Here is a 23,603-nt window from a genome sequence, read left to right as displayed (position 1 = left end):
GCTAACGAGGCCAACGTATTTGGGATTTTAGTTTTCCAGTGCGATTAACTTTGTGGGGGCTGACCGTGATTCTGGCCCCGCCAGTTAATGGGTTTTTGCCTAATTTCTTAGACCAAAGTATGGAGCAATTTGATTTCTTCTCGGATTATTGTGGAGCTAACGAGGCCAACGTATTTGGGATTTTAGTTTTCTAGTGCGATTAACTTTGTGGGGGCTGACCGTGATTCTGGCCCCGCCAGTTAATGGGTTTTTGCCTAATTTCTTAGAGCTTAGTATGGAGCAATTTGATTTCTTCTCGTATTATTGTGGAGCAGAACGAGGCCAACGTATTTGGGATTTTAGTTTTCCAGTGCGATTAACTTTGTGGGGGCTGACCGTTATTCTGGCCTCGCCAGTTAATGGGTTTTTGCCTAATTTCTTAGAGCTTAGTATGGAGCAATTTGATTTCTTCTCGGATTATTGTGGAGCAAAACGAGGCCAACGTATTTGGGATTTTAGTTTTCCGTTGCGATTAACTTTGTGGGGGCTGACCGTGATTCTGGCCCCGCCAGTTAATGGGTTTTTGCCTAATTTCTTAGAGCTTAGTATGGAGCAATTTGATTTCTTCTCGGATTATTGTGGAGCTAACGAGGCAAACGTATTTGGGATTTTAGTTTTCCAGTGCGATTAACTTTGTAGGGGCTGACCGTGATTCTGGCCCCGCCAGTTAATGGGTTTTTGCCTAATTTCTTAGACCAAAGTATGGAGCAATTTGATTTCTTCTCGGATTATTGTGGAGCTAACGAGGCCAACGTATTTGGGATTTTAGTTTTCCAGTGCGATTAACTTTGTGGGGGCTGACCGTGATTCTGGCCCCGCCAGTTAATGGGTTTTTGCCTAATTTCTTAGACCAAAGTATGGAGCAATTTGATTTCTTCTCGGATTATTGTGGAGCTAACGAGGCCAACGTATTTGGGATTTTAGTTTTCTAGTGCGATTAACTTTGTGGGGGCTGACCGTGATTCTGGCCCCGCCAGTTAATGGGTTTTTGCCTAATTTCTTAGAGCTTAGTATGGAGCAATTTGATTTCTTCTCGTATTATTGTGGAGCAGAACGAGGCCAACGTATTTGGGATTTTAGTTTTCCAGTGCGATTAACTTTGTGGGGGCTGACCGTTATTCTGGCCTCGCCAGTTAATGGGTTTTTGCCTAATTTCTTAGAGCTTAGTATGGAGCAATTTGATTTCTTCTCGGATTATTGTGGAGCAAAACGAGGCCAACGTATTTGGGATTTTAGTTTTCCGTTGCGATTAACTTTGTGGGGGCTGACCGTGATTCTGGCCCCGCCAGTTAATGGGTTATTGCCTAATTTCTTAGAACAAAGTATGGAGCAATTTTATTTCTTCTCGGATTATTGTGGAGGAAAACGAGGCTACGTATTTGGGATTTTATTTTCCGGTGCGATTAACTTTGTGGGGGCTGACCGTGATTCTGGCCCCGCCAGTTAATGGGTTTTTGCCTAATTTCTTAGAGCTTAGTATGGAGCAATTTGATTTCCTCTCAGATTATTGTGGAGCAAAACGAGGCCAACGTATTTGGGATTTTAGTTTTCCAGTGCGATTAACTTTGTGGGGGCTGACCGTGATTCTGGCCCCGCCAGTTAATGGGTTTTTCCCTAATTTCTTAGAGCTTAGTATGGAGCAATTTGATTTCTTCTCGGATTATTGTGGAGCTAACGAGGCCAACGTATTTGGTATTTTAGTTTTCCGGTGCGATTAACTTTGTGGGGGCTGACCGTGATTCTGGCCACGCCAGTTAATGGGTTTTTGCCTAATTTCTTAGAGCTTAGTATGGAGCAATTTGATTTCTTCTCGGATTATTGTGGAGCTAACGAGGCAAACGTATTTGGGATTTTAGTTTTCCAGTGCGATTAACTTTGTAGGGGCTGACCGTGATTCTGGCCCCGCCAGTTAATGGGTTTTTGCCTAATTTCTTAGACCAAAGTATGGAGCAATTTGATTTCTTCTCGGATTATTGTGGAGCTAACGAGGCCAACGTATTTGGGAATTTAGTTTTCCGGTGCGATTAACTTTGTGGGGGCTGACCGTGATTCTGGCCCCGCCAGTTAATGGGTTTTTGCCTAATTTCTTAGAGCTTAGTATGGAGCAATTTGATTTCTTCTCGGATTATTGTGGATCAAAACGAGGCCAAGGTAGTTGGGATTTTAGTTTTCCGGTGCGATTAACTTTGTGGGGGCTGACCGTGATTCCGGCCCCGCCAGTTAATGGGTTTTTGGCTTATTTCTTAGAGCTAAATATGGAGCAATTTGATTTCTTCTCGGATTATAGTGGAGCAAAACGAGGCCAACGTATTTGGGATTTTAGTTTTCCGGTGCGATTAACTTTGTGGGGGCTGACCGTTATTCTGGTCCCGCCAGTTAATGGGTTTTTGCCTAATTTCTTAGAGCTTAGTATGGAGCAATTTGATTTCTTCTCGGATTATTGTGGAGCTAACGAGGCCAACGTATTTGGGATTTTAGTTTTCTAGTGCGATTAACTTTGTGGGGGCTGACCGTGATTCTGGCCCCGCCAATTAATGGGTTTTTGCCTAATTTCTTAGAGCTTAGTATGGAGCAATTTGATTTCTTCTCGTATTATTGTGGAGCAGAACGAGGCCAACGTATTTGGGATTTTAGTTTTCCAGTGCGATTAACTTTGTGGGGGCTGACCGTTATTCTGGCCTCGCCAGTTAATGGGTTTTTGCCTAATTTCTTAGAGCTTAGTATGGAGCAATTTGATTTCTTCTCGGATTATTGTGGAGCAAAACGAGGCCAACGTATTTGGGATTTTAGTTTTCCGTTGCGATTAACTTTGTGGGGGCTGACCGTGATTCTGGCCCCGCCAGTTAATGGGTTATTGCCTAATTTCTTAGAGCAAAGTATGGAGCAATTTTATTTCTTCTCGGATTATTGTGGAGGAAAACGAGGCTACGTATTTGGGATTTTATTTTCCGGTGCGATTAACTTTGTGGGGGCTGACCGTGATTCTGGCCCCGCCAGTTAATGGGTTTTTGCCTAATTTCTTAGAGCTTAGTATGGAGCAATTTGATTTCTTCTCGGATTATTGTGGAGCTAACGAGGCCAACGTATTTGGGAATTTAGTTTTCCGGTGCGATTAACTTTGTGGGGGCTGACCGTGATTCTGGCCCCGCCAGTTAATGGGTTTTTGCCTAATTTCTTAGAGCTTAGTATGGAGCAATTTGATTTCTTCTCGGATTATTGTGGATCAAAACGAGGCCAAGGTAGTTGGGATTTTAGTTTTCCGGTGCGATTAACTTTGTGGGGGCTGACCGTGATTCCGGCCCCGCCAGTTAATGGGTTTTTGGCTTATTTGTTAGAGCTTAATATGGAGCAATTTGATTTCTTCTCGGATTATAGTGGAGCAAAACGAGGCCAACGTATTTGGGATTTTAGTTTTCCGGTGCGATTAACTTTGTGGGGGCTGACCGTTATTCTGGTCCCGCCAGTTAATGGGTTTTTGCCTAATTTCTTAGACCAAAGTATGTAGCAATTTGATTTCTTCTCGGATTATTGTGGAGCTAACGAGGCCAACGTATTTGGGATTTTAGTTTTCTAGTGCGATTAACTTTGTGGGGGCTGACCGTGATTCTGGCCCCGCCAGTTAATGGGTTTTTGCCTAATTTATTAGAGCTTAGTATGGAGCAATTTGATTTCTTCTCGTATTATTGTGGAGCAGAACGAGGCCAACGTATTTGGGATTTTAGTTTTCCAGTGCGATTAACTTTGTGGGGGCTGACCGTTATTCTGGCCTCGCCAGTTAATGGGTTTTTGCCTAATTTCTTAGAGCTTAGTATGGAGCAATTTGATTTCTTCTCGGATTATTGTGGAGCAAAACGAGGCCAACGTATTTGGGATTTTAGTTTTCCGTTGCGATTAACTTTGTGGGGGCTGACCGTGATTCTGGCCCCGCCAGTTAATGGGTTATTGGCTAATTTCTTAGAGCAAAGTATGGAGCAATTTTATTTCTTCTCGGATTATTGTGGAGGAAAACGAGGCTACGTATTTGGGATTTTATTTTCCGGTGCGATTAACTTTGTGGGGGCTGACCGTTATTCTGGCCCCGCCAGTTAATGGGTTTTTGCCTAATTTCTTAGAGCTTAGTATGGAGCAATTTGATTTCCTCTCGGATTATTGTGGAGCAAAACGAGGCCAACGTATTTGGGATTTTAGTTTTCCAGTGCGATTAACTTTGTGGGGGCTGACCGTGATTCTGGCCCCGCCAGTTAATGGGTTTTGCCTAATTTCTTAGAGCTTAGTATGGAGCAATTTGATTTCTTCTCGGATTATTGTGGAGCTAACGAGGCCAACGTATTTGGTATTTTAGTTTTCCGGTGCGATTAACTTTGTGGGGGCTGACCGTGATTATGGCCACGCCAGTTAATGGGTTTTTGCCTGATTTCTTAGAGCTTAGTATAGAGCAATTTGATTTCTTCTCGGATTATTGTGGAGCTAACGAGGCAAACGTATTTGGGATTTTAGTTTTCCAGTGCGATTAACTTTGTGGGGGCTGACCGTGATTCTGGCCCCGCCAGTTAATGGGTTTTTGCCTAATTTCTTAGACCAAAGTATGGAGCAATTTGATTTCTTCTCGGATTATTGTGGAGCTAACGAGGCCAACGTATTTGGGAATTTAGTTTTCCGGTGCGATTAACTTTGTGGGGGCTGACCGTGATTCTGGCCCCGCCAGTTAATGGGTTTTTGCCTAATTTCTTAGAGCTTAGTATGGAGCAATTTGATTTCTTCTCGGATTATTGTGGATCAAAACGAGGCCAAGGTAGTTGGGATTTTAGTTTTCCGGTGCGATTAACTTTGTGGGGGCTGACCGTGATTCCGGCCCCGCCAGTTAATGGGTTTTTGGCTTATTTCTTAGAGCTAAATATGGAGCAATTTGATTTCTTCTCGGATTATAGTGGAGCAAAACGAGGCCATAGTATTTGGGATTTTAGTTTTCCGGTGCGATTAACTTTGTGGGGGCTGACCGTTATTCTGGTCCCGCCAGTTAATGGGTTTTTGCCTAATTTCTTAGAGCTTAGTATGGAGCAATTTGATTTCTTCTCGGATTATTGTGGAGCAAAACGAGGCCAACGTATTTGGGATTTTAGTTTTCCGGTGCGATTAATTTTGTGGGGGCTGACCGTGATTCTGGTGCCGCTAGTTAATGGGTTTTTGCCTAATTTCTTAGAACTAAGTATGGAACAATTTGATTTCTTCTCTTATTATTGTGGAGCAAAACGAGGCCAACGTATAGTTGGAATTTTAGTTTTCCGGTGCAATTAACTTTGTGGGGCTGACCGTGATTCTGGTGCCGCCAGTTAAAGGTTTTGCCTAATTTCTTAGAACTAAGTATGGAACAATTTGATTTCTTCTCGGAATAATGTGGTGAAAAACGAGGCCAACGTAGTGCGGATTTTAGTTTTCTGGTGCGATTAACTTTGTGGGGGCTGACCGTGATTCTCGCCCCGCCAGTTAATGGGTTGTTGCCTAATTTCTTAGAGCTAAGTATGGAGCAATTTGATTTCTACTCGGATTATTGTGGAGCAAAACGAGGCCAACGTATTTGGGATTTTAGTTTTCCAGTGCGATTAACTTTGTGGGGGCTGACCGTGATTCTGGCCCCGCCAGTTAATGGGTTTTTGCCTAATTTCTTAGAGCTAAATATGGAGCAATTTGATTTCTTCTCGGATTATTGTGGAGCAAAACGAGGCCAACGTATAGTTGGAATTTTAGATTTCCGGTGCAATTAATTTTGTGGGCCTGACCGTGATTCTGGTGCCGCCATTTAATGGGTTTTTGTCTAATTTCTTAGAACTAAGTATGGAACAATTTGATTTCTTCTCTGATTATTGTGGAGCAAAACGAGGCCAACGTATTTGGTATTTTAGTTTTCCGGTGCGATTAACTTTGTGGGGGCTGACCGTTATTCTGGCACCGCCAGTTATTGGGTTTTTGCCTAATTTCTTAGAGCTTAGTATGGAGCAATTTGATTTCTTCTTGGATTATTGTGGAGCAAAACGAGGCCAACGTATTTGGGATTTTAGTTTTCCGGTGCGATTAATTTTGTGGGGGCTGACCGTGATTCTGGTGCGGCTAGTTAATGGGTTTTTGCCTAATTTCTTAGAACTAAGTATGGAACTATTTGATTTATTCTTTTATTATTGTGGAGCAAAACGAGGCCAACGTATAGTTGGAATTTTAGTTTTCCGGTGCAATTAACTTTGTGGGGCTGACCGTGATTCTGGTGCCGCCAGTTAATGGGTTTTTGCCTAATTTCTTAGACCAAAGTATGGAGCAATTTGATTTCTTCTCGGATTATTGTGGAGCTAACGAGGCCAACGTATTTGGGAATTTATTTTTCCGGTGCGATTAACTTTGTGGGGGCTGACCGTGATTCTGGCCCCGCCAGTTAATGGGTTTTTGCCTAATTTCTTAGAGCTTAGTATGGAGCAATTTGATTTCTTCTCGGATTATTGTGGATCAAAACGAGGCCAAGGTAGTTGAAATTTTAGTTTTCCGGTGCGATTAACTTTGTGGGGGCTGACCATGATTCTCGCCCCGCCAGTTAATGGGTTGTTTATTAATTTCTTAGAGCAAAGTAAGGAGCAATTTGATTTCTTCTCGGATTATTGTGGAGCAAAATGAGGCCAACGTATTTGGGATTTTAGTTTTCCGGTGCGAGTAACTTTGTGGGGGCTGACCGTGATTCTGGCCCTGCCATCTAATGGGTTTTTGCCTAATTTCTTAGAGCTAAGTATGGATCAATTTGATTTCTTCTCGGATTATTTTGGAGCAAAACGAGGCCACCGTATTTGGGATTTTAGTTTTCCGGTGCGATTAACTTTGTGGGGGCTGACCGTGATTCCGGCCCCGCCAGTTAATGGGTTTTTGGCTTATTTCTTAGAGCTAAATATGGAGCAATTTGATTTCTTCTCGGATTATAGTGGAGCAAAACGAGGCCATAGTATTTGGGATTTTAGTTTTCCGGTGCGATTAACTTTGTGGGGGCTGACCGTTATTCTGGTCCCGCCAGTTAATGGGTTTTTGCCTAATTTCTTAGAGCTTAGTATGGAGCAATTTGATTTCTTCTCGGATTATTGTGGAGCAAAACGAGGCCAACGTATTTGGGATTTTAGTTTTCCGGTGCGATTAATTTTGTGGGGGCTGACCGTGATTCTGGTGCCGCTAGTTAATGGGTTTTTGCCTAATTTCTTAGAACTAAGTATGGAACAATTTGATTTCTTCTCTTATTATTGTGGAGCAAAACGAGGCCAACGTATAGTTGGAATTTTAGTTTTCCGGTGCAATTAACTTTGTGGGGGCTGACCGTGATTCTGGCCCCGCCAGTTAATGGGTTTTTGCCTAATTTCTTAGAGCTAAATATGGAGCAATTTGATTTTTTCTCGGATTATTGTGGAGCAAAACGAGGCCAACGTATAGTTGGAATTTTAGATTTCCGGTGCAATTAATTTTGTGGGCCTGACCGTGATTCTGGTGCCGCCAGTTAAAGGTTTTGCCTAATTTCTTAGAACTAAGTATGGAACAATTTGATTTCTTCTCGGAATATTGTTGTGAAAAACGAGGCCAACGTAGTGCGGATTTTAGTTTTCAGGTGCGATTAACTTTGTGGGGGCTGACCGTGATTCTCGCCCCGCCAGTTAATGGGTTGTTGCCTAATTTCTTAGAGCTAAGTATGGAGCAATTTGATTTCTTCTCGGATTATTGTGGAGCAAAACGAGGCCAACGTATTTGGGATTTTAGTTTTCCGGTGCGATTAACTTTGTGGGGGCTGACCGTGATTCTCGCCCCGCCAGTTAATGGGTTGTTTATTAATTTCTTAGAGCTAAGTAAGGAGCAATTTGATTTCTTCTCGGATTATTGTGGAGCAAAACGAGGCCAACGTATTTGGTATTTTAGTTTTCCGGTGCGATTAACTTTGTGGGGGCTGACCGTTATTCTGGCACCGCCAGTTAATGGGTTTTTGCCTAATTTCTTAGAGCTTAGTATGGAGCAATTTGATTTCTTCTTGGATTATTGTGGAGCAAAACGAGGCCAACGTATTTGGGATTTTAGTTTTCCGGTGCGATTAATTTTGTGGGGGCTGACCGTGATTCTGGTGCGGCTAGTTAATGGGTTTTTGCCTAATTTCTTAGAACTAAGTATGGAACAATTTGATTTCTTCTTTTATTATTGTGGAGCAAAACGAGGCCAACGTATAGTTGGAATTTTAGTTTTCCGGTGCAATTAACTTTGTGGGGCTGACCGTGATTCTGGTGCCGCCAGTTAATGGGTTTTTGCCTAATTTCTTAGACCAAAGTATGGAGAAATTTGATTTCTTCTCGGATTATTGTGGAGCTAACGAGGCCAACGTATTTGGGAATTTAGTTTTCCGGTGCGATTAACTTTGTGGGGGCTGACCGTGATTCTGGCCCCGCCAGTTAATGGGTTTTTGCCTAATTTCTTAGAGCTTAGTATGGAGCAATTTGATTTCTTCTCGGATTATTGTGGATCAAAACGAGGCCAAGGTAGTTGAAATTTTAGTTTTCCGGTGCGATTAACTTTGTGGGGGCTGACCATGATTCTCGCCCCGCCAGTTAATGGGTTGTTTATTAATTTCTTAGAGCAAAGTAAGGAGCAATTTGATTTCTTCTCGGATTATTGTGGAGCAAAATGAGGCCAACGTATTTGGGATTTTAGTTTTCCGGTGCGAGTAACTTTGTGGGGGCTGACCGTGATTCTGGCCCTGCCATCTAATGGGTTTTTGCCTAATTTCTTAGAGCAAAGTATGGATCAATTTGATTTCTTCTCGGATTATTTTGGAGCAAAACGAGGCCAACGTATTTGGGATTTTAGTTTTCCGGTGCGATTTACTTTGTGGGGGCTGACCGTGATTCTGGCCCCGCCAGTTAATGGGTTGTTGCTTAATTTCTTAGAGCTAATTTTGGAGCAATTTGATTTCTTCTCGGATTATTGTGGAGCAAAACGAGGCCAACGTATTTGGGATTTTAGTTTTCCAGTGCGATTAACTTTGTCGGGGCTGACCGTGATTCTGGCCCCGCCAGTTAATGGGTTTTTGCCTAATTTCTTAGAGCTTAGTATGGAGCGTTTGATTTCTTCTCGGATTATTGTGGAGCAAAACAAGGCCAACGTATTTGGGATTTTAGTTTTCCAGTGCGATTAACTTTGTGGGGGCTGACCGTGATTCTGGCCCCGCCAGTTAATGGGTTTTTGCCTAATTTCTTAGAGCAAAGTATGGAGCAATTAGATTTCTTCTCGGATTATTGTGGAGCTAACGAGGCCAACGTATTTGGGATTTTAGTTTTCCGGTGCGATTAACTTTGTGGGGGCTGACCGGGATTCTGGCCCCGCCAGTTAATGGGTTTTTGCCTAATTTCTTAGAGCTTAGTATGGAGCAATTTGATTTCTTCTCGGATTATTGTGGAGCAAAACGAGGCCAAGGTATTTGGGATTTTAGTTTTCCGGTGCGATTAACTTTGTGGGGGCTGACCATGATTCTGGCCCCGCCTGTTAATGGGTTTTTGCCTAATTTCTTAGAGCTTAGTATGGAGCAATTTTATTTCTTCTCGGATTATTGTGGATCAAAACGAGGCCAAGGTAGTTGGTATTTTAGTTTTCCGGTGCGATTAACTTTGTGGGGGCTGACCGTGATTCCGGCCCCGCCAGTTAATGGGTTTTTGTCTAATTTCTTAGAGCTAAATATGGAGCAATTTGATTTCTTCTCGGATTATTGTGGAGCAAAACGAGGCCAACGTATTTGTGATTTTAGTTTTCCGGTGCGATTAACTTTGTGGGGGCTGACCGTTATTCAAGCCCCGCCAGTTAATGGGTTTTTGCCTAATTTCTTAGAGCTAAATATGGAGCAATTTGATTTCTTCTCGGATTATTGTGGAGCAAAACGAGGCCAACGTATTTGGGATTTTAGTTTTCCGGTGCGATTAACTTTGTGGGGGCTGACCGTGATTCTGGCCCCGCCAGTTAATGGGTTTTTGCCTAATTTCTTAGAGCTTAGTATGGAGCAATTTGATTTCTTTTCGGATTATTGTGGAGCAAAACGAGGCCAACGTGTTTGGGATTTTAGTTTTCCAGTGCGATTAACTTTGTGGGGGCTGACCGTGATTCTGGCCCTGCCATCTAATGGGTTTTTGCCTAATTTCTTAGAGCAAAGTATGGATCAATTTGATTTCTTCTCGGATTATTTTGGAGCAAAACGAGGCCAACGTATTTGGGATTTTAGTTTTCCGGTGCGATTTACTTTGTGGGGGCTGACCGTGATTCTGGCCCCGCCAGTTAATGGGTTGTTGCTTAATTTCTTAGAGCTAATTATGGAGCAATTTGATTTCTTCTCGGATTATTGTGGAGCAAAACGAGGCCAACGTATTTGGGATTTTAGTTTTCCAGTGCGATTAACTTTGTCGGGGCTGACCGTGATTCTGGCCCCGCCAGTTAATGGGTTTTTGCCTAATTTCTTAGAGCTTAGTATGGAGCGTTTGATTTCTTCTCGGATTATTGTGGAGCAAAACAAGGCCAACGTATTTGGGATTTTAGTTTTCCAGTGCGATTAACTTTGTGGGGGCTGACCGTGATTCTGGCCCCGCCAGTTAATGGGTTTTTGCCTAATTTCTTAGAGCAAAGTATGGAGCAATTAGATTTCTTCTCGGATTATTGTGGAGCTAACGAGGCCAACGTATTTGGGATTTTAGTTTTCCGGTGCGATTAACTTTGTGGGGGCTGACCGGGATTCTGGCCCCGCCAGTTAATGGGTTTTTGCCTAATTTCTTAGAGCTTAGTATGGAGCAATTTGATTTCTTCTCGGATTATTGTGGAGCAAAACGAGGCCAAGGTATTTGGGATTTTAGTTTTCCGGTGCGATTAACTTTGTGGGGGCTGACCGTGATTCTGGCCCCGCCAGTTAATGGGTTTTTGCCTAATTTCTTAGAGCTAAATATGGAGCAATTTGATTTCTACTCGGATTATTGTGGAGCAAAACGAGGCCAAGGTATTTGGGATTTTAGTTTTCCGGTGCGATTAACTTTGTGGGGGCTGACCGTGATTCTGGCCCCGCCAGTTAATGGGTTTTTGCCTAATTTCTTAGAGCTTAGTATGGAGCAATTTTATTTCTTCTCGGATTATTGTGGAGGAAATCGAGGCCAACGTATTTGGGATTTTAGTTTTCTGGTGCGATTAACTTTGTGGGGGCTGACCATGATTCTGGCCCCGCCAGTTAATGGGTTTTTGCCTAATTTCTTAGAGCTTAGTATGGAGCAATTTTATTTCTTCTCGGATTATTGTGGATCAAAACGAGGCCAAGGTAGTTGGTATTTTAGTTTTCCGGTGCGATTAACTTTGTGGGGGCTGACCGTGATTCCGGCCCCGCCAGTTAATGGGTTTTTGTCTAATTTCTTAGAGCTTAATATGGAGCAATTTGATTTCTTCTCGGATTATTGTGGAGCAAAACGAGGCCAACGTATTTGTGATTTTAGTTTTCCGGTGCGATTAACTTTGTGGGGGCTGACCGTTATTCAAGCCCCGCCAGTTAATGGGTTTTTGCCTAATTTCTTAGAGCTAAATATGGAGCAATTTGATTTCTTCTCGGATTATTGTGGAGCAAAACGAGGCCAACGTATTTGGGATTTTAGTTTTCCGGTGCGATTAACTTTGTGGGGGCTGACCGTGATTCTGGCCCCGCCAGTTAATGGGTTTTTGCCTAATTTCTTAGAGCTTAGTATGGAGCAATTTGATTTCTTTTCGGATTATTGTGGAGCAAAACGAGGCCAACGTGTTTGGGATTTTAGTTTTCCAGTGCGATTAACTTTGTGGGGGCTGACCGTGATTCTGGCACCGCCAGTTAATGGGTTTTTGCCTAATTTCTTAGAGCAAATATGGAGCAATTTGATTTCTTATCGGATTATTGTGGAGCAAAACGAGGAAAACGTATTTGGGATTTTAGTTTTCCGGTGCGATTAACTTTGTGGGAGCTGACCGTGATTCTGGCCCTCCAGTTAATGGGTTTTTGCTAAATTTCTTAGAGCTAAGTATGGAGCAATTTGATTTCTTCTCGGATTATTGTGGAGCAAAACGAGGCCAACGTATTTGGGATTTAAGTTTTCCAGTGCGATTAACTTTGTGGGGGCAGACCGTGATTCTGGCCCCGCCAGTTAATGGGTTTTTGCCTAATTTCTTAGAGCTAAGTATGGAGCAATTAGATTTCTTCTCGGATTTATGTGGAGCAAAACGAGACAAACGTATTTGGGATTTTAGTTTTTCGGTGAGATTAACTTTGTGTGGGCTGACCGTGATTCTGGCCCTGCCAGTTAATGGGTTTTTGCCTAATTTCTTAGAGCTAAGTATGGAGCAATTTGATTTATTCTCGGATTATTGTGGAGCAAAACGAGGCCAACGTATTTGGGATTTTAGTTTTCCAGTGCGATTAATTTTGTGGGGGCTGACCGTGATTCTGGCCCCGCCAGTTAATGGGTCTTTGCCTAATTTCTTAGAGCTAAGTATGGAGCAATTTGATTTCTTCTCGGATTATTGTGGAGCAAAACGAGGCCAACTGATTTGGGATTTTAGTTTTCCAGTGTGATTAACTTTGTGGGGGCTGACCGTGATTCTGGCCCCGCCAGTTAATGGTTTTTTGCCTAATTTCTTAGATCTAAGTATGGAGCAATTTGATTTCTTCTCGGATTATTGTGGAGCAAAACGAGGCCAACTTATTTGGGATTTTAGTTTTCCAGTGCGATTAACTTTGTGGGGGCAGACCGTGATTCTGGCCCCGCCAGTTAATGGGTTTTTGCCTAATTTCTTAGAGCTAAGTATGGAGCAATTTGATTTCTTCTCGGATTTATGTGGAGCAAAACGAGACAAACGTATTTGGGATTTTAGTTTTCCGGTGAGATTAACTTTGTGTGGGCTGACCGTGATTCTGGCCCTGCCAGTTAATGGGTTTTTGCCTAATTTCTTAGAGCTAAGTATGGAGCAATTTGATTTATTTTCGGATTATTGTGGAGCAAAACGAGGCCAACTGATTTGGGATTTTAGTTTTCCAGTGTGATTAACTTTGTGGGGGCTGACCGTGATTCTGGCCCCGCCAGTTAATGGGTTTTTGCCTAATTTCTTAGAGCTAAGTATGGAGCAATTTGATTTCTTCTCGGATTATTGTGGAGCAAAACGAGGCGAACGTATTTGGGATTTTAGTTTTCCGGTGTGATTAACTTTGTGGCGGCTGACCGTGATTCTGGCTAAGCCAGTTAATGGGTTTTTGCCTAATTTCTTAGAGCTAAGTATGGAGCAATTTGATTTCTTCTCGGATTATTGTGGAGCAAAACGAGGCCAACGTATTTGGTATTTTAGTTTTCCGGTGCGATTAAGTTTGTGGGGGCTGACCGTGATTCTCGCCCCGCCAGTTAATGGTTTGTTTATTAATTTCTTAGAGCTAAGTAAGGAGCAATTTGATTTCTTCTCGGATTATTGTGGAGCAAAACGAGGCCAACGTTTTTGGGATTTTAGTTTTCCGGTGTGATTAACTTTGTGGCGGCTGACCGTGATTCTGGCTAAGCCAGTTAATGGGTTTTTGCCTAATTTCTTAGAGCTAAGTATGGAACAATTTGATTTCTTCTCGGATTATTGTGGAACAAATCGAGGCCAACGTATTTGGGATTTTAGTTTTCCGGTGCGATTAACTTTGTGGGGGCTGACCGTGATTCTCGCCCCGCCAGTTAATGGTTTGTTTATTAATTTCTTAGAGCTAAGTAAGGAGCAATTTGATTTCTTCTCGGATTATTGTGGAGCAAAACGAGGCCAACGTTTTTGGGATTTTAGTTTTCCGGTGTGATTAACTTTGTGGCGGCTGACCGTGATTCTGGCTAAGCCAGTTAATGGGTTTTTGCCTAATTTCTTAGAGCTAAGTATGGAACAATTTGATTTCTTCTCGGATTATTGTGGAACAAAACGAGGCCAACGTATTTGGGATTTTAGTTTTCCAGTGCGATTAACTTTGTTGGGGCTGACCGTGATTCTGGCCCCGCCAGTTAATGGGTTTTTGCCTAATTTCTTAGAGCTAAATATGGAGCAATTTGATTTCTTCTCGGATTATTGTGGAGCAAAACGAGGCCAACGTATTTGGGATTTTAGTTTTCCGGTGCGAGTAACTTTGTGGGGGCTGACCGTGATTCTGGCCCCGCCATCTAATGGGTTTTTGCCTAATTTCTTAGAGCTAAGTATGGAGCAATTTGATTTCTTCTCGGATTTATGTGGAGCAAAACGAGACAAACGTATTTGGGATTTTAGTTTTCCGGTGAGATTAACTTTGTGTGGGCTGACCGTGATTCTGGCCCTGCCAGTTAATGGGTTTTTGCCTAATTTCTTAGAGCTAAGTATGGAGCAATTTGATTTATTTTCGGATTATTGTGGAGCAAAACGAGGCCAACTGATTTGGGATTTTAGTTTTCCAGTGTGATTAACTTTGTGGGGGCTGACCGTGATTCTGGCCCCGCCAGTTAATGGGTTTTTGCCTAATTTCTTAGAGCTAAGTATGGAGCAATTTGATTTCTTCTCGGATTATTGTGGAGCAAAACGAGGCGAACGTATTTGGGATTTTAGTTTTCCGGTGTGATTAACTTTGTGGCGGCTGACCGTGATTCTGGCTAAGCCAGTTAATGGGTTTTTGCCTAATTTCTTAGAGCTAAGTATGGAGCAATTTGATTTCTTCTCGGATTATTGTGGAGCAAAACGAGGCCAACGTATTTGGTATTTTAGTTTTCCGGTGCGATTAAGTTTGTGGGGGCTGACCGTGATTCTCGCCCCGCCAGTTAATGGTTTGTTTATTAATTTCTTAGAGCTAAGTAAGGAGCAATTTGATTTCTTCTCGGATTATTGTGGAGCAAAACGAGGCCAACGTTTTTGGGATTTTAGTTTTCCGGTGTGATTAACTTTGTGGCGGCTGACCGTGATTCTGGCTAAGCCAGTTAATGGGTTTTTGCCTAATTTCTTAGAGCTAAGTATGGAACAATTTGATTTCTTCTCGGATTATTGTGGAACAAATCGAGGCCAACGTATTTGGGATTTTAGTTTTCCGGTGCGATTAACTTTGTGGGGGCTGACCGTGATTCTCGCCCCGCCAGTTAATGGTTTGTTTATTAATTTCTTAGAGCTAAGTAAGGAGCAATTTGATTTCTTCTCGGATTATTGTGGAGCAAAACGAGGCCAACGTTTTTGGGATTTTAGTTTTCCGGTGTGATTAACTTTGTGGCGGCTGACCGTGATTCTGGCTAAGCCAGTTAATGGGTTTTTGCCTAATTTCTTAGAGCTAAGTATGGAACAATTTGATTTCTTCTCGGATTATTGTGGAACAAAACGAGGCCAACGTATTTGGGATTTTAGTTTTCCAGTGCGATTAACTTTGTTGGGGCTGACCGTGATTCTGGCCCCGCCAGTTAATGGGTTTTTGCCTAATTTCTTAGAGCTAAATATGGAGCAATTTGATTTCTTCTCGGATTATTGTGGAGCAAAACGAGGCCAACGTATTTGGGATTTTAGTTTTCCGGTGCGAGTAACTTTGTGGGGGCTGACCGTGATTCTGGCCCCGCCATCTAATGGGTTTTTGCCTAATTTCTTAGAGCTAAGTATGGAGCAATTTGATTTCTTCTCGGATTATTTTGGAGCAAAACGAGGCCAACGTATTTGGGATTTTAGTTTTCCGGTGCGATTAACTTTGTGGGGGCTGACCGTGATTCTGGCCCCGCCAGTTAATGGGTTGTTGCTTAATTTCTTAGAGCTAATTATGGAGCAATTTGATTTCTTCTCGGATTATTGTGGAGCAAAACGAGGCCAACGTTTTTGGGATTTTAGTTTTCCGGTGCGATTAACTTTGTGGGGGCTGACCGTGATTTTGGCCCCGCCAGTTAATGGGTTTTTGCCTAATTTCTTAGAGCTTAGTATGGAGCAATTTGATTTCCTCTCGGATTATTGTGGAGCAAAACGAGGCCAACGTATTTGGGATTTTAGTTTTCCAGTGCGATTAACTTTGTGGGGGCTGACCGTTATTCTGGCCCCGCCAGTTAATGGGTTTTTGCCTAATTTCTTAGAGCTTAGTATGGAGCAATTTGATTTCTTCTCGGATTATTGTGGAGCAAAACGAGGCCAACGTATTTGGGATTTTAGTTTTCCGTTGCGATTAACTTTGTGGGGGCTGACCGTGATTCTGGCCCCGCCAGTTAATGGGTTATTGCCTAATTTCTTAGAGCAAAGTATGGAGCAATTTTATTTCTTCTCGGATTATTGTGGAGGAAAACGAGGCTACGTATTTGGGATTTTATTTTCCGGTGCGATTAACTTTGTGGGGGCTGACCGTGATTCTGGCCCCGCCAGTTAATGGGTTTTTGCCTAATTTCTTAGAGCTTAGTATGGAGCAATTTGATTTCCTCTCGGATTATTACGGAGCAAAACGAGGCCAACGTATTTGGGATTTTAGTTTTCCAGTGCGATTAACTTTGTGGGGGCTGACCGTGATTCTGACCCCGCCAGTTAATGGGTTGTTGCTTAATTTTTTAGAGCTTATTATGGAGCAATTTGATTTCTTCTCGGATTATTGTGGAGCAAAACGAGGCCAACGTTTTTGAAATTTTAGTTTTCCGGTGCGATTAACTTTGTGGGGGATGACCGTGATTCTGGCCCCGCCAGTTAATGGGTTATTGCCTAATTTCTTAGAGCAAAGTATGGAGCAATTTTATTTCTTCTCGGATTATTGTGGAGGAAAACGAGGCTACGTATTTGGGATTTTATTTTCCGGTGCGATTAACTTTGTGGGGGCTGACCGTGATTCTGACCCCGCCAGTTAATGGGTTTTTGCCTAATTTCTTAGAGCTTAGTATGGAGCAATTTGATTTCCTCTCGGATTATTGTGGAGCAAAACGAGGCCAACGTATTTGGGATTTTAGTTTTCCAGTGCGATTAACTTTGTGGGGGCTGACCGTGATTCTGGCCCCGCCAGTTAATGGGTTATTGCCTAATTTCTTAGAGCAAAGTATGGAGCAATTTTATTTCTTCTCGGATTATTGTGGAGGAAAACGAGGCTACGTATTTGGGATTTTATTTTCCGGTGCGATTAACTTTGTGGGGGCTGACCGTGATTCTGACCCCGCCAGTTAATGGGTTTTTGCCTAATTTCTTAGAGCTTAGTATGGAGCAATTTGATTTCCTCTCGGATTATTGTGGAGCAAAACGAGGCCAACGTATTTGGGATTTTATTTTTCCAGTGCGATTAACTTTGTGGGGGCTGACCGTGATTCTGGCCCTGCCAGTTAATGGGTTTTTGCCTAATTTCTTAGAGCAAAGTATGGAGCAATTTTATTTCTTCTCGGATTATTGTGGAGGAAAACGAGGCTACGTATTTGGGATTTTATTTTCCGGTGCGATTAACTTTGTGGGGGCTGACCGTGATTCTGGCCCCGCCAGTTAATGGGTTTTTGCCTAATTTCTTAGAGCTTAGTATGGAGCAATTTGATTTCCTCTCGGATTATTGTGGAGCAAAACGAGGCCAACGTATTTGGGATTTTAGTTTTCCAGTGCGATTAACTTTGTGGGGGCTGACCGTGATTCTGGCCCCGCCAGTTAATGGGTTGTTGCTTAATTTTTAAGAGCTTATTATGGAGCAATTTGATTTCTTCTCGGATTATTGTGGAGCAAAACGAGGCCAACGTTTTTGAAATTTTAGTTTTCCGGTGCGATTAACTTTGTGGGGGCTGACCGTGATTCTGGCCCCGCCAGTTAATGGGTTATTGCCTAATTTCTTAGAGCAAAGTATGGAGCAATTTTATTTCTTCTCGGATTATTGTGGAGGAAAACGAGGCTACGTATTTGGGATTTTATTTTCCGGTGCGATTAACTTTGTGGGGGCTGACCGTGATTCTGACCCCGCCAGTTAATGGGTTTTTGCCTAATTTCTTAGAGCTTAGTATGGAGCAATTTGATTTCCTCTCGGATTATTGTGGAGCAAAACGAGGCCAACGTATTTGGGATTTTAGTTTTCCAGTGCGATTAACTTTGTGGGGGCTGACCGTGATTCTGGCCCTGCCAGTTAATGGGTTGTTGCTTAATTTTTTAGAGCTTATTATGGAGCAATTTGATTTCTTCTCGGATTATTGTGGAGCAAAACGAGGCCAACGTTTTTGAAATTTTAGTTTTCCGGTGCGATTAACTTTGTGGGGGCTGACCGTGATTCTGGCCCCTCCAGTTAATGGGTTTTTGCCTAATTTCTTAGAGCTAAGTATGGAGCTATTTGATTTCTTATCGGAATATTGTGGAGCAAAACGAGGCCAACGAATTTGTATTTTAGTTTTCCGGTGCGATTAACTTTGTGGGGGCTGACCGTGATTCTGGCCCCTCCAGTTAATGGGTTTTTGCCTAATTTCTTAGAGCTAAGTACGGAGCTATTTGATTTCTTATCGGAATATTGTGGAGCAAAACGAGGCCAACGTATTTGGGATTTTAGTTTTCCAGTGCGATTAACTTTGTCGGGGCTGACCGTGATTCTGGCCCCGCCAGTTAATGGGTTTTTGCCTAATTTCTTAGAGCTTAGTATGGAGCAATTTGATTTCTTCTCGGATTATTGTGGAGCAAAACGAGGCCAACGTATTTGGGATTTTAGTTTTCCAGTGCGATTAACTTTGTGGGGGCTGACCGTGATTCTGGCCCCGCCAGTTAATGGGTTTTAGCCTAATTTCTTAGAGCTTAGTATGGAGCAATTTGATTTCTTCTCGTATTATTGTGGAGCAGAACGAGGCCAACGTATTTGGGATTTTAGTTTTCCAGTGCGATTAACTTTGTGGGGGCTGACCGTTATTCTGGCCCCGCCAGTTAATGGGTTTTTGCCTAATTTCTTAGAGCTTAGTATGGAGCAATTTGATTTCTTCTCGGATTATTGTGGAGCAAAACGAGGCCAACGTATTTGGGATTTTAGTTTTCCGTTGCGATTAACTTTGTGGGGGCTGACCGTGATTCTGGCCCCGCCAGTTAATGGGTTATTGCCTAATTTCTTAGAGCAAAGTATGGAGCAATTTTATTTCTTCTCGGATTATTGTGGAGGAAAACGAGGCTACGTATTTGGGATTTTCTTTTCCGGTGCGATTAACTTTGTGGGGGCTGACCGTGATTCTGGCCCCGCCAGTTAATGGGTTTTTGCCTAATTTCTTAGAGCTTATTATGGAGCAATTTGATTTCTTCTCGGATTATTGTGGAGCTAACGAGGCCAACGTATTTGGGATTTTAGTTTTCCAGTGCGATTAACTTTGTGGGGGCTGACCGTGATTCTGGCCCCGCCAGTTAATGGGTTTTTGCCTAATTTCTTAGACCAAAGTATGGAGCAATTTGATTTCTTCTCGGATTATTGTGGAGCAGAACGAGGCCAACGTATTTGGGATTTTAGTTTTCCAGTGCGATTAACTTTGTGGGGGCTGACCGTTATTCTGGCCTCGCCAGTTAATGGGTTTTTGCCTAATTTCTTAGAGCTTAGTATGGAGCAATTTGATTTATTCTCGGATTATTGTGGAGCAAAACGAGGCCAACGTATTTGGGATTTTAGTTTTCCGTTGCGATTAACTTTGTGGGGGCTGACCGTGATTCTGGCCCCGCCAGTTAATGGGTTATTGCCTCATTTCTTAGAGCAAAGTATGGAGCAATTTTATTTCTTCTCGGATTATTGTGGAGGAAAACGAGGCTACGTATTTGGGATTTTATTTTCCGGTGCGATTAACTTTGTGGGGGCTGACCGTGATTTTGGCCCCGCCAGTTAATGGGTTTTTGCCTAATTTCTTAGAGCTTAGTATGGAGCAATTTGATTTCCTCTCGGATTATTGTGGAGCAAAACGAGGCCAACGTATTTGGGATTTTAGTTTTCCAGTGCGATTAACTTTGTGGGGGCTGACCGTGATTCTGGCCCCGCCAGTTAATGGGTTTTTGCCTAATTTCTTAGAGCTTAGTATGGAGCAATTTGATTTCTTCTCGGATTATTGTGGAGCTAACGAGGCCAACGTATTTGGTATTTTAGTTTTCCGGTGCGATTAACTTTGTGAGGGCTGACCGTGATTCTGGCCACGCCAGTTAATCGGTTTTTGCCTAATTTCTTAGAGCTTAGTATGGAGCAATTTGATTTCTTCTCGGATTATTGTGGAGCTAACAAGGCAAACGTATTTGGGATTTTAGTTTTCCAGTGCGATTAACTTTTCGGGGGCTGACCGTGATTCTGGCCCCGCCAGTTTATGGGTTTTTGCCTAATTTCTTAGACCAAAGTATGGAGCAATTTGATTTCTTCTCGGATTATTGTAGAGCTAACGAGGCCAACGTATTTGAGAATTTAGTTTTCCGGTGCGATAAACTTTGTGGGGGCTGACCGTGTTTCTGGCCCCGCCAGTTAATGGGTTTTTGCCTAATTTCTTAGAGCTTAGTATGGAGCAATTTGATTTCTTCTCGGATTATTGTGGATCAAAACGAGGCCAAGGTAGTTGGGATTTTAGTTTTCCGGTGCGATTAACTTTGTGGGGGCTGACCGTGATTCCGGCCCCGCCAGTTAATGGGTTTTTGCCTAATTTCTTAGAGCTAAATATGGAGCAATTTGATTTCTTCTCGGATTATAGTGGAGCAAAACGAGGCCAACGTATTTGGGATTTTAGTTTTCCGGTGCGATTAACTTTGTGGGGGCTGACCGTTATTCTGGCCCCGCCAGTTAATGGGTTTTTGCCTAATTTCTTAGAGCTAAATATGGAGCAATTTGATTTCTTCTCGGATTATTGTGGAGGAAAACAAGGCCAAGGTATTTGGGATTTTAGTTTTCCGGTGCGATTAACTTTGTGGGGGCTGACCGAGATTCTAACCCCGCCAAATAATGGGTTTTTGCCTAATTTCTTAGAGCTTAGTATGGAGCAATTTGATTTCTTCTCGGATTATTGTGGAGCAAAACGAGGCCAACGTATTTGGGATTTTAGTTTTCCGGTGCGATTAACTTTGTGGGGGCTGACCGTTATTCTGGTCCCGCCAGTTAATGGGTTTTTGCCTAATTTCTTAGAGCTTAGTATGGAGCAATTTGATTTCTTCTCGGATTATTGTGGAGCAAAACGAGGCCAACGTATTTGGGATTTTAGTTTTCCGGTGCGATTAATTTTGTGGGGGCTGACCGTGATTCTGGTGCCGCTAGTTAATGGGTTTTTGCCTAATTTCTTAGAACTAAGTATGGAACAATTTGATTTCTTCTCTTATTATTGTGGAGCAAAACGAGGCCAACGTATAGTTGGAATTTTAGTTTTCCGGTGCAATTAACTTTGTGGGGCTGACCGTGATTCTGGTGCCGCCAGTTAAAGGTTTTGCCTAATTTCTTAGAACTAAGTATGGAACAATTTGATTTCTTCTCGGAATATTGTGGTGAAAAACGAGGCCAACGTAGTGGGGATTTTAGTTTTCAGGTGCGATTAACTTTGTGGGGGCTGACCGTGATTCTCGCCCCGCCAGTTAATGGGTTGTTGCCTAATTTCTTAGAGCTAAGTATGGAGCAATTTGATTTCTTCTCGGATTATTGTGGAGCAAAACGAGGCCAACGTATTTGGGATTTTAGTTTTCCGGTGCGATTAACTTTGTGGGGGCTGACCGGGATTCTGGCCCCGCCAGTTAATGGGTTTTTGCCTAATTTCTTAGAGCTTAGTATGGAGCAATTTGATTTCTTCTCGGATTATTGTGGAGCATAACGAGGCCAACGTATTTGGGATTTTAGTTTTCCAGTGCGATTAACTTTGTGGGGGCTGACCGTGATTCTGGCCCCGCCAGTTAATGGGTTTTTGCCTAATTTCTTAGAGCTTAGTATGGAGCAATTTGATTTCTTCTCGGATTATTGTGGAGCAAAACGAGGCCAACGTATTTGGGATTTTAGTTTTCCAGTGCGATTACTTTTGTGGGGGCTGACCGTTATTCTTGCCCCGCCAGTTAATGGGTTTTTGCCTAATTTCTTAGAGCTTAGTATGGAGCAATTTGATTTCTTCTCGGATTATTGTGGAGCAAAACGAGGCCAACGTATTTGGGATTTTAGTTTTCCGTTGCGATTAACTTTGTGGGGGCTGACCGTGATTCTGGCCCCGCCAGTTAATGGGTTATTGCCTAATTTCTTAGAGCAAAGTATGGAGCAATTTTATTTCTTCTCGGATTTTTGTGGAGGAAAACGAGGCCAACGTATTTGGGATTTTATTTTCCGGTGCGATTAACTTTGTGGGGGCTGACCGTGATTCTGGTCCCGCCAGTTAATGGGTTTTTGCCTAATTTCTTAGAGCTTAGTATGGAGCAATTTTATTTCTTCTTGGATTATTGTGGATCAAAACGAGGCCAAGGTAGTTGGGATTTTAGTTTTCCGGTGCGATTAACTTTGTGGGGGCTGACCGTGATTCCGGCCCCGCCAGTTAATGGGTTTTTGTCTAATTTCTTAGAGCTAAATATGGAGCAATTTGATTTCTTCTCGGATTATTGTGGAGCAAAACGAGGCCAACGTATTTGGGATTTTAGTTTTCCGGTGCGATTAACTTTGTGGCTGCTGACCGTTATTCTGGCCCCGCCAGTTAATGGGTTTTTGCCTAATTTCTTAGAGCTAAATATGGAGCAATTTGATTTCTTCTCGGATTATTGTGGAGCAAAACGAGGCCAACGTATTTGGGATTTTAGTTTTCCGGTGCGATTAACTTTGTGGGGGCTGACCGTTATTATGGCCCCGCCAGTTAATGGGTTATTGCCTAATTTCTTAGAGCAAAGTATGGAGCAATTTTATTTCTTCTCGGATTTTTGTGGAGGAAAACGAGGCCAACGTATTTGGGATTTTAGTTTTCCAGTGCGATTACTTTTGTGGGCGCTGACCATTATTCTTGCCCCGCCAGTTAATGGGTTTTTGCCTAATTTCTTAGAGCTTAGTATGGAGCAATTTGATTTCTTCTCGGATTATTGTGGAGCAAAACGAGGCCAACGTATTTGGGATTTTAGTTTTCCGTTGCGATTAACTTTGTGGGGGCTGACCGTGATTCTGGCCCCGCCAGTTAATGGGTTATTGCCTAATTTCTTAGAGCAAAGTATGGAGCAATTTTATTTCTTCTCGGATTTTTGTGGAGGAAAACGAGGCGAACGTATTTGGGATTTTATTTTCCGGTGCGATTAACTTTGTGGGGGCTGACCGTGATTCTGGTCCCGCCAGTTAATGGGTTTTTGCCTAATTTCTTAGAGCTTAGTATGGAGCAATTTTATTTCTTCTTGGATTATTGTGGATCAAAACGAGGCCAAGGTAGTTGGGATTTTAGTTTTCCGGTGCGATTAACTTTGTGGGGGCTGACCGTTATTCTGGCCCCGCCAGTTAATGGGTTTTTGCCTAATTTCTTAGAGCTTAGTATGGAGCAATTTGATTTCTTCTCGGATTTTTGTGGAGCAAAACGAGGCCAACGTATTTGGGATTTTAGTTTTCCGTTGCGATTAACTTTGTGGGGGCTGACCGTGATTCTGGCCCCGCCAGTTAATGGGTT

Source organism: Leiobunum rupestre, chromosome 4, assembly GCF_980474605.1.
Source record: "Leiobunum rupestre chromosome 4, qqLeiRupe1.1.hap1, whole genome shotgun sequence".
NCBI classification, from domain to species: domain Eukaryota; kingdom Metazoa; phylum Arthropoda; class Arachnida; order Opiliones; family Sclerosomatidae; genus Leiobunum; species Leiobunum rupestre.
This window is presented reverse-complemented; position numbering follows the sequence as displayed.